At 35.4% G+C, this 10276-nt stretch overlaps 1 non-coding gene across 1 annotated transcript; it reads right to left on the bottom strand.

Annotated features, from left to right (window-relative positions):
- Positions 1–8691: 8691 nt before the first annotated feature.
- On the bottom strand, positions 8692–8798 carry LOC118910338 (U6 spliceosomal RNA). Its single transcript, XR_005023919.2, has one exon. It is a non-coding gene; the product is annotated as a U6 spliceosomal RNA (small nuclear RNA).
- Between the last annotated feature and the right edge of the window lie 1478 nt (positions 8799–10276).

The following is a 10276-nucleotide window of genomic DNA, read 5'->3' as shown; positions in this document are numbered from 1 at the left end:
GTCTGAAAAAGTCTTTATTTCACATTTTTTGACACATTTTTACCAAGTAGATAATTCTAGATTGACAGTGTTTTCTTTCAGTACTTTAAAGATGCTACCATTGTCTTCTCACTTACCTATTTTCTATGAGAAATAAATCATCCTTATCTTTGTACATAGCATGTGTTATATTAAGCACATAATTATGTTAATGAAGTTGTCTTTTCCTCTGACTGCTTTCATCTCTGGCTTTGATAATTTTGATTATGTTGCACCTTGGAGTGCTTTTCTTGATTTCTTTTGTACATGAAATTTATTGAGACTCTTGGCCTGTGGGTTTCTAATTTTCATCAATTTTGGAAAAATTTTAGCCACCATTTCTTGAAACTTTTCTCCATCCCTTTTCCCCCTATATGATTATCTCCTGTCTTCCAGAGGTGCCAGTAGCATTTATATAAGACCACGTGTAGTTTTCTCATAGCTCATTCATACTCTCTTCAAAATTTTATTCTCTTTTGCTCTGTATGTTTTAGTTTGGATAGCTCCTTTATTATGCTCAACATTCACTAATCCTTTTTTCTGCAATGTCTAACCTGCTGTTAACTCCATTCAGGATATTTCTGAGCTTACACATAAGTCTTCATCTCTATAAGTTCAATTTTGTTCTTCTTTAAAAAATACCGATTTTGTGTTTCTATTTTACTTTTTGAACATATGGAATGCACTTATAACTATTTGAATGTACTTGCCTGTTAATCCTAACATTTGTGTCAGTTTAGGTTCACTTTGGATTAATTTTTTCCCCTCATAATATGCTTCTTTTTCTTTCTTCTTTCATGCCTTATAACTTTTTATTGGTCATGAGACTTGGGACTTTCACCTAGATGGGTGTTGGATATTTTTTATACTTAACATTTTTGAGCTTGGTTCTGGGATGCACCTGAATTACTTGAAAACAATTTTATACTTTGAGATCCTATTTGTAATATTTTTAAAAGAACTGGAACTGTGTTAAGTATCTTTAGTGACTAAGAAGAGCTAAATATTCTTCATGACTGAGGTAATATTCTCTGTGTATTCTATCCAGTGCTCTAAGACTCCTGAGATATTCTACTTTAGTTGGTAAAAATAAGCACAATTCCTGGTTCCTGTGAGCACCAGCCACTGTTACCTTTAATCATTTTACCTTGTTCATTCAACAGCACTGGACCATTTCCACAGGCATGCACTGATTATTTGTATGTTGAATACTACTAAGGTATCTTCTGCAGAACCTCTGGTGTTCTCTGTTTGTGTCTATATTCCTGATATTCTAATCTGTGGGATCTAGCTGCCTAGAAAATACTAGTTTCCCCTGAATCTCAGGTCCCCCTTTTCAACTCAGGTAGGTTATCCCTCCCTGAACAGTGAACTGGAATCTTTGTCAAAGCAGTAAGCAAGGGAAGTTATCTAGTTTACTTCCCTTGATTTGTATCTCTTAGGTGTTCCTTGTCCATATTCAGCATCTTAAAGACTTAAAAAAAAAACCTGTTGCCTCATGTAATTTGTCAATTTGTTGTCATTATTGTCATTTCAGGAAGGAGGCTAATTTGGGTAATTTGGGGAATAGATATAAGTGGAGAAGGTTCTGAAGCCCAAGACACAGTTCCAGGTGGAAAGGTAGACTTCAACGTGCAACCAGAAAATGAAATCACAGTGTGTGATTCAATGTACAGTGTGGTAACAGAAGAATACCTAGGCTGGAAATCTAGGATATTAGTTCTCAAAGTTGGCTGCATGTTGGAATCAACTTCAAAGTTTAAGAAAATGTATTGAATCTTGGGTCTTTCCTCCACATATTCTTATTTAATTAGTATGGGGCATGACCTGGGCATTAAGATATCTAAAAACTCCAGTTCAAATATGGAGCAGATATCGATAACTGTTGATCTAAAATATACTAAAACTTAGGGAAAAACAGAAGATGTGCTCACAAAGGAGACTAATGGAATAAGGAAATGTGATAAGAGGAAATCCAGGGGAATGTTGTATTTTGAACCAATTTTCCATATAATAGGCCCCAACAAATAAATACCTGTGTTCCAGTTCTGAATTTCACATTACCATGTAAATGGATTTGAGAATGTGTTTAATTGTGTAACCTGAAGCAACTCACTAGATCAGAAAGAATCAATACAATCATCTGTAAAATGTGGAAAATAGCCTATTCCATTGTACCTCATCACTATAAGGATAATAAGATATGTGACAGTATCTCACAAACAATAATGTTATACAATTCCCAAGTGAGGTATTTAAAGCCAAATTATATTCCACTCCTGATTTATCACATCTCTAATTTTCATAGGCAAATTGGGCCTATGTTTAAGAAAAGTGACTCAGGAAAGAGAAATTCAAGATGAATATAAATGACAGATAATTATTTGAGTTTCCTTTCCTTCCTAGTGGCATAACTTCATTGACACTCTAACTGCTGTAACAGTTCTGTTAATCATGTTTCTAATGAAATTGGCAGTTACTGGCAAGGCAAGGCATTGTTGACAGAGGCAGTAGGTTCCTCTCTCATCATTGAACTTGCAACGAAGAACTCAGAAAATTTTATCAGGCAATGGCAAAAGGAACCATTGTGGTTTATACCTAGAAGATACTGGATACTGGCAAGAGTATATGATTTCTATTCCTTCCAAAGAAATTCTGGTAGGTTCAGGCTTGGAGTAGAAGCATTAGAAGACACACTTATTGAGCCTCTTTGAAGTTCAGACTGACAAAAAAAGAAAAAGGAAAAATATACCATGGGGAATAATAACCCTGCCCAGAGAAAAGATTAAAAGGGTGACTTAACAGGTTATTTACATCTCTAATTTCTGTGACTCCATTGGAATTGAGAGTAGGGAAGTAATCTTGGCTGTTCTGATTAGAACACTTACTGAGAGCAAATGATTAAATCCCAAGTGAATCAGTAAATGGCTAACAATTCAAAGGCAGTAAAACAGGCTAAATAATAGATATAAGGAAAACAATGTATTACAGCTATATAAGCAAATATCTAAATATTAGATAGAAGGTAAAGAATGTATTACAGCTATATAGGCAAATATGGAGAATACATCTAGACTTCCATGCCTTGATCTTCCAAGGTAGGCTTAATGCAAATCCTGAGCAGAAGTTAGAAAAATTTGCACCAGGATAAACTAAAGAATTGCATCATGCTAAGGCTTATATAATGAAAGGTAACACATTTTCAAGGCTTAAAAAAACTCTTCAATATGAAGAAAGTCTGGTTGCATAGAAGATAGACGATCAAAAGTCAGGTATTAAAATAGTCACTTGGAAAATATATTATTCTATTTTATATCAACTAAATATAACAATCCTGTGAAGTAGATTGTTAATGAAATGCCAATTTTAATAGATATATTTCTTTGTTCACTACTCCATCAGTAATGTTTCTGTGCAGTAAACCCTTCTTTTGTGGGATATTAAGGATGAATTAGCTCTGATTCTACCTTTCATTCTTAAAATGCATTCTTACAAGATAGAAACAAAAACATACTTAGTATTAAAATACAGGATAGGAAGTGATTTAGATAACACAATATATGAGTAAAATTATATGGGTGGGAGATAATATTTATGAACCATTTATCTAACAATTTATTCATATCTAGAACATATAAAGAACTCTGAAACTCAGCAGTAAAAACCAAACAATCCAATTAGAAATTGGACAAGAGTCATAAACAGGTATTTCAATGAAGAGGATGGACAGATGGTAAAAGGAAAAGATGTTCAATCTCATTAGCCATGAGGGAAATACAAATGAAAGCCATTATGTGATATCACTACATACCTATCAGAGTGGCTAAAATAAAAATAGCAATAACACTAAATGCTGTGAAGATGTAGAAAAACTAGATCACTCATACATTGCTAGAGAATGTAACATATTACAACCCTCTGGGAAGGAAGCAGTTTGTCAGAATCTTAACAAAACTAAACGTGGGCTTACAATATGACCCAGCAGTCACACTCTTATGCATCTATCCCAGGGAGATAGAAATGTATGTTCACACAAACACCAGTATGCAAATGTTCATGCCAGCTTTATTCCTAATAACCCCAAACTAGAAACAACCCAAGTATCCTTCAGTGCATGAATAGTTAAAAAAAACTGTAATACATCCACATCATGGAATATATTAGTCAGCAATAAAAAGGAGTGAACTATTGATAAGCACTATAACTGGAGGAGATCTCAAAGCAAATAAACTGCTGAGTGAAAAAAGCCAATGTCAAAAGGTGACATACAATATGTTCCCCTCTACAGAATATTCATTAAATGATGAAATTACTGAGATAGTGAATAGATTAGTGGTTGCCAGGTTTAGGGATTGGTAGAGGAAAGGGTATGTAGGTATAAAGAGATAACATGAGGGAACCTTATGGTTGGTAATGGAACAGTTCTTTATCTTGGTTGTGGTGATGGTTACATAGATCTGCACATGTGATAAAATTGTATACAACTATACATAAAACAAACTGGTGAAATCTAAGTAAGCTCTGTAGATGGTATCAAATTTCTGGTTTTATATTAGAGTTTTGCAGGAGGTTACTATTTTGTTGAAAACTGGATAATAAAAGAACATGGGACTTTCCTCTACAGTTTTGTTTCTGTTTTTGCTTTTCTTTGCTATGTAGGGACCAAGGGCAGACCACCCCAAGATGTACTATTATGATATGCAGATAATTTTGAGCTGAAAAGCCATCAAGGCCCAAAAGACTCAGAAAGATACTTTGGTCTCCCTCTTCTCCCAGCTGCCTAAAAAGAATTTAGAAGAAGGAATTACTGGAGAAGAGAGCTGTCACCATAGACAGCTATATTGTAAAATAAACTAGGAGTGATAGGAAGGAATGTGACAAATTCTGTTAAAATTTCTCTTTGTGCCCCATTGTTTCTGTGTGGCCCATCAAGTATTTTGCTTACCAAACATTTACTCTGTTCCTGTTCCTGTGAGTTACTTCTCTTTTCCTTTGAAGTCTCAGGCCCCTACCTCCTTCTCTTTGGTTCAGAATGACATATATACCTTATTCTCCCTGACTGTCTTTGGAACCCATGTCTATGTAACCCATATTACATACGTAATTAAACTTTTTTTTTCTCCTGTTAATCTGTCTCATGCCAGTCTGATTCTTAGACAAGCTAGAAGAAACTTGAAGGGAGTAGAGGGAATTTCTTCTACCCCACTAGCTACTTCCTGGGAATCTCTAATTATTTCAAAACAAAAAAATGTATATATATATATTAATGATATGGGTAATCAGAGTGGAGAAACCAGAGGTAATTTTTCTGCCAGGCAGCTGCATCTGGGGAGGTCTCTCCCTGAGCAATGATGAAGCACTAGGAGAAACCTGAGTCTGGATGGGGGAAGGTTCTTGACTCTAAACAAGAATTCTCACAAAGGTCAGACAAGTGTGGGTAAGGAAGGAATTCATTAAAGTGAGAGTAGTAGGGAGTGGCAGCTGCCATCTAGGCAGCTAATAGCAGGGAAAGATCCCAGATAAGCCCCCAAAATATATGCTCGGGTTTGTGTTTGCAGAGTCGAAAAATGGCCTTCACAAATGTGCAAGGCAGGCAAGCAGGAGATAGAATTTTATTTAGAGAGAAGGCAAAAGTACAGAATGCCCACTCACGCCGTGAGGAGACAAGAGTGCCCGAGGTGGGGTTTGTCTGGGTCTTTATATCTTAGGTTAAACTGAGTTGTCTGTTTCTTACTGGTTCTTGTCTGAATGCTTAAACTGAGTTGCCAGTTTTTCACTGGTTCCCACCCGAATGCTGTATTTTGTTTTAACCAATCCCACTGAAGATTACCTATATTCCTAATTTGGTATTTTTATCCTAAAGAATCTGTGTGGCTCTAACTTTGCTTGATGTTTAACACAGAGTTTCAGTAGGAATTTCTTTATAGGTTGGTACATTGTCCTGACTGCAATTATCCTGTTTTGCTTCTCCCCAAGGCCCTCACCTTACTCTGACTAAACCCCATATATAGCACCTGTCTCAGTTTCCTGGGGGGCAAAAAAGGAAAGGAATTTTGAGAAGGACTTAGCTTGTTCAAAGTTTAGAGAGCTCCATGTTGAAGATGAAGGGGTCTTAATAAAGAACATATGTAGATGCAAGTATTTATGGTAATGCAGAGTAATTCTATTAGAACAAATTTGTGGTAAATGAAGTAGTGAAATATTATGTTTAAATCTGACCTAGTTAAAGTGCTTCAAATTATAGGAAAAGAGTCTGATTTCAATATATTTTAAGTTGATAGTTTGTGAAATATTAAGTAAAATTATTAAAGCTCTATGATATAGACTCAAGATAAAGTAAACATAGGGAGAATTATGTGAAGACTATCTCAATAGCACAGATGACAGATAATGAGGTTATACTGAATCAGAATAGATTTAGTGAAAATGAAATCTATCATTTATAAGAATTGATTGGCTGTAAATTGAATGAAACAATGGATTGAGCATAAAAGCTCCTTTGCAATGTAAATACAACTTGTATTAGGTCTCCCAGAAATAATTGTTTGAGATTCATATCATTTCATTTTTTTGGTGTGACATTTACTAAATCAAATATATGAATATGTATCAGTATGATCTTCTTGAATGAAAATGTCATTATTTCATAGTAAACGAAAAAGGCAACAAAGAGCAAGTACATTGTTTCATCCTATGCTCTATAAATATATCACAGAGCAGTGAATATTTCACTCACTTTATATTTGGCTTATTCCATTAGAAAATGTATTATAATTTATTTGTTAATGATATGAGCTTTTAATAAATATGTATATATTAGTATATTTAAATATTAATTTGATTGCCTTTGAAATCAATCTGTGTACTATAAAACATGTATTCTCAAGTGCCGTTTATATCACTTCATTAGGGGTACATGGAGAGGAATAGTGCAGTATTTGAGAAACAAATATTAATATCCCATTCATCTTTAGGTTTTTTTAGATAACACACTCTAGTTTCAAAATACCATGTATAATAAATTCTAGTAAGCCATTTTGAAAAATATGATACCTCACTCCACAGCTCTTAAAGAAGAACTGCATGCATTAAACTCACTTTCCTTCTCCTTATTACAAATCAATATTGGATTTAACACTGTTTTGCATATCTTTTGTCTTTAGTATTTTAGGACAATTCATACCCTTTCTCAAATCCTAAGGTGTACATTCAGGCTTCTGCAGACCAATGAACATTATATATCATAGTCCAAAGTAACTACTAAGTAGAAATCATATAAATTAAAGCAAAACATAATCCTCTGTCACAGTTGAAAGCCCAGGTTGAAATAAATGAAAACCTAACATGGAATCAGTGATATCTATTAAGTATTTAGATAAAGGTCTGCTGTATTTTTTAATACATAATTCTTCCGCTTTACAAAGCAGAATTTGCCACCCCAAAATATACCTCTTTGGCATAAGAATTATTTTGAATAGATTATTTTTAAGAAACACCAGACACGAGAATGAGTAATAAAACTTCTTCTTTTTTAAGTGACATTTACATTTATAAAAAGAAATCTCCATTTGTAAAGGTGTTTCCCTACCTGGACCAGGAAGAGAGGATGACCAGATCGCTGGAAACTTTTATTAATGGAGAAGACAGTGACATAAATCTGCATAATCATCATACCTGTGCTTTGCCTGATAACCTCCCATAATACCTTTCCCTTGCCCCAATCTCTCTTGTCTTTAACTGGAGATAGTATTTAAAATAATGGCTTGGGCCATTTCTGGGAGTTACTTCATTTTCCTGGACCTCTCCCATGTACAAGAGGTACACAAGTTATTAAACTTCTATTTGTTTTTCTCCTGTTAATCTGTCTTTTAATACTGGATGTGTGTCAGCCAAGAACCTGAAAAGAGTAGAGGGAAAATTATTTTTCCTCCCCTACAAAGCAAAACTTATATTTTTCTCTCATTTCATACCTAAGGGGAAAAAATATGTCCTCTATGTAGTGACGTAAAACCTTTGAAAAGTTATCAACCTTGGTTCTGCTTGTTTTAATTATCTAATGGGTGCTGAACTATAGAAGCATAAATAGAACAAGCTAAATTTCTTATTATTTTCCCTCTTGAGGTTTATTATTAGATAAATTAGCTAGTGGGAATAATAAGAAAATATTACTTAACAAATGTAAGATTTTAAAAGATATTTAAAATGTTACCTAAAGAAAAACATTTCATAATTTTATTGCATATAAATTTAGCAACATTATTTTGAGAATCTGGGTTTGAATTGAGAAAACTTGTCAACTCTTTTCTATTTACTGGAAATAGAGATATTTCCGACACATACTTCAAAAATAGTTTGTATAAGTCCCATCCGTGCTTAAGAAGTTTTCTGTATGAAGACGAGATTTGATAGTAGAAAAAACAGCTAAGAAAATTAAATTAGGACATAAGGTTTAAACAAAATAACTAAGCGGGTACATATTAAGGGACCCAGAAAGGCAAGGTATACAAATGATCTAGAATAAAAGCATGGATCCAGAAAAAAAGCAAATCTGTAAGCATGGTCCAGACAAATTGAAAATTCTAGAGACCTTGAGATCTCGGAAATACAAGGATTTTTTTTTAGCAGGACATTCTATTTGTCCATTTTTTCTACATATATCAATTTCACTATTTTAAAAATATGGAATGCTTCACAAATTTGCATGTCATCCTTGTGGAGGGGCCATGCTAATCTTCTCTGTATCATTCCAATTTTAGTATGTATATTGCCGAAGCGAGCACTGAAATACAAGGATTTATTGAGCCTTTACAGGTGCTAGCCAGATAAGGACTGAGTCCTGGGACAAGAAATTTCTGCTTCCTCATCAGCAAGGCCAGTTAACAGAAACAACTTGTCTGCCAGACTCAAGAAACAGGGCACTTTATGAGGGGTCTCAAGGCAAGAAAGTTTTTTAACTTTGGTAACAGATAAGAGAAGTGGACTAACGTGAATAGGGAAAGTCTGCATAGGTGATGTGGATAAAATTGCAGTATTTCCAGAATCTCTCACCTGGCTTTAGTGCATCTGCATAGCAATAGGTGTTTCCAAGAGATGAAGAGCAGAAGTCCATCTCCATATCAATAGGTAATTACATGTGTGAGCAAGGGTTTATCTGGACCAGAGAGGTTGGGTGGAGCTCTCTTCTGCTGCACCCTGGTCAAGAGAAAGGATGACTGCATGTAAGAAAGAAACACGTTTCTTAAACTTTATTTCTCCCTTTGACTGATTTTGGTTTCAATGGTATTTTGTCCTAGGATTTTTCCCCTGGAGTTACAAGTGGTTAGTCCATAGAGAAGGCTTGTGGATTGGTTGTTGATAATGGTCAGACACCTGTCATGTGCACAGGGGGTGTGGTGGTCCTAGGGACCTTCTAGATGATTGTTGAAATGATTTCATCCAGGTATGTGTAGTTTCTGGTTAGCTCTGTACTGTGGCTTTTGACTAGTGACCTTCCTTTGTCTCTCCCCCTCATTCTCTGGCCCTTATGAAACTTAATTTAGGACTATAGGGAAAATGGAAGTTCCTATGGCCAGGATCCTCACATGACCCTAATCTACTTGATGATGTAATCAGCCTTCTGCATAGGCTAATGCTTACACACCCATTGGCAATAAGCCAGTATTGCCTGTGTTGCTATATAAAGAGCTTTACCCAGTGTTTGGGGCAGAGCAGAGGCTGGAGGCAAAAGAGGGTACATCCTGAAACAGAAGCAGAGCCTGCAGCCAAGGCAGAGGCTGAAGCCAGAGATGGAGCCTGGAGAAGAGGCAGAGACAGAAACGGGCTTGCTGCTTATAGACTGCCCCAGAGGTGGAAGGGATTCTAACACTTGACTTGCCATCTTGACAATAAAATTTCATATAAACCCCTTTTCACCCACAACATTCTATTGTTACTTTTCACTCTCACTGAATCCAGAGTGAACTTGCCCAGAACTGAAACACACTTTGGCCCAGGGCTACAAGGACATTTCAGAATTTTTCCTTGTCAGACGCAGTGAAGATGTTCAGGGTGTTTTGAGTGTGATATTGTTGCAGTTCAAGTTTGTACTACTTGGTCCTTGTCCCCACCTAAACAAAGAATTGAAAGACAGAAGCACACTAGTAAAGAAGAGTGAAATTTTTATTTAAATACACTCCAAGGGAGGAGTAGGCAGAGTCAAGGTAGACAAAGGCCTTGATCTGTTAGGTGGGAGGCCTTTTTATTACATTCTGGCTCCTAG

The sequence above is a fragment of the Manis pentadactyla genome, chromosome 11, assembly GCF_030020395.1.
Source record: "Manis pentadactyla isolate mManPen7 chromosome 11, mManPen7.hap1, whole genome shotgun sequence".
Classification (NCBI taxonomy): domain Eukaryota; kingdom Metazoa; phylum Chordata; class Mammalia; order Pholidota; family Manidae; genus Manis; species Manis pentadactyla.
Note: the sequence above shows the minus strand (reverse complement) of the source record. Positions and strands in the feature narration are given on the sequence as shown.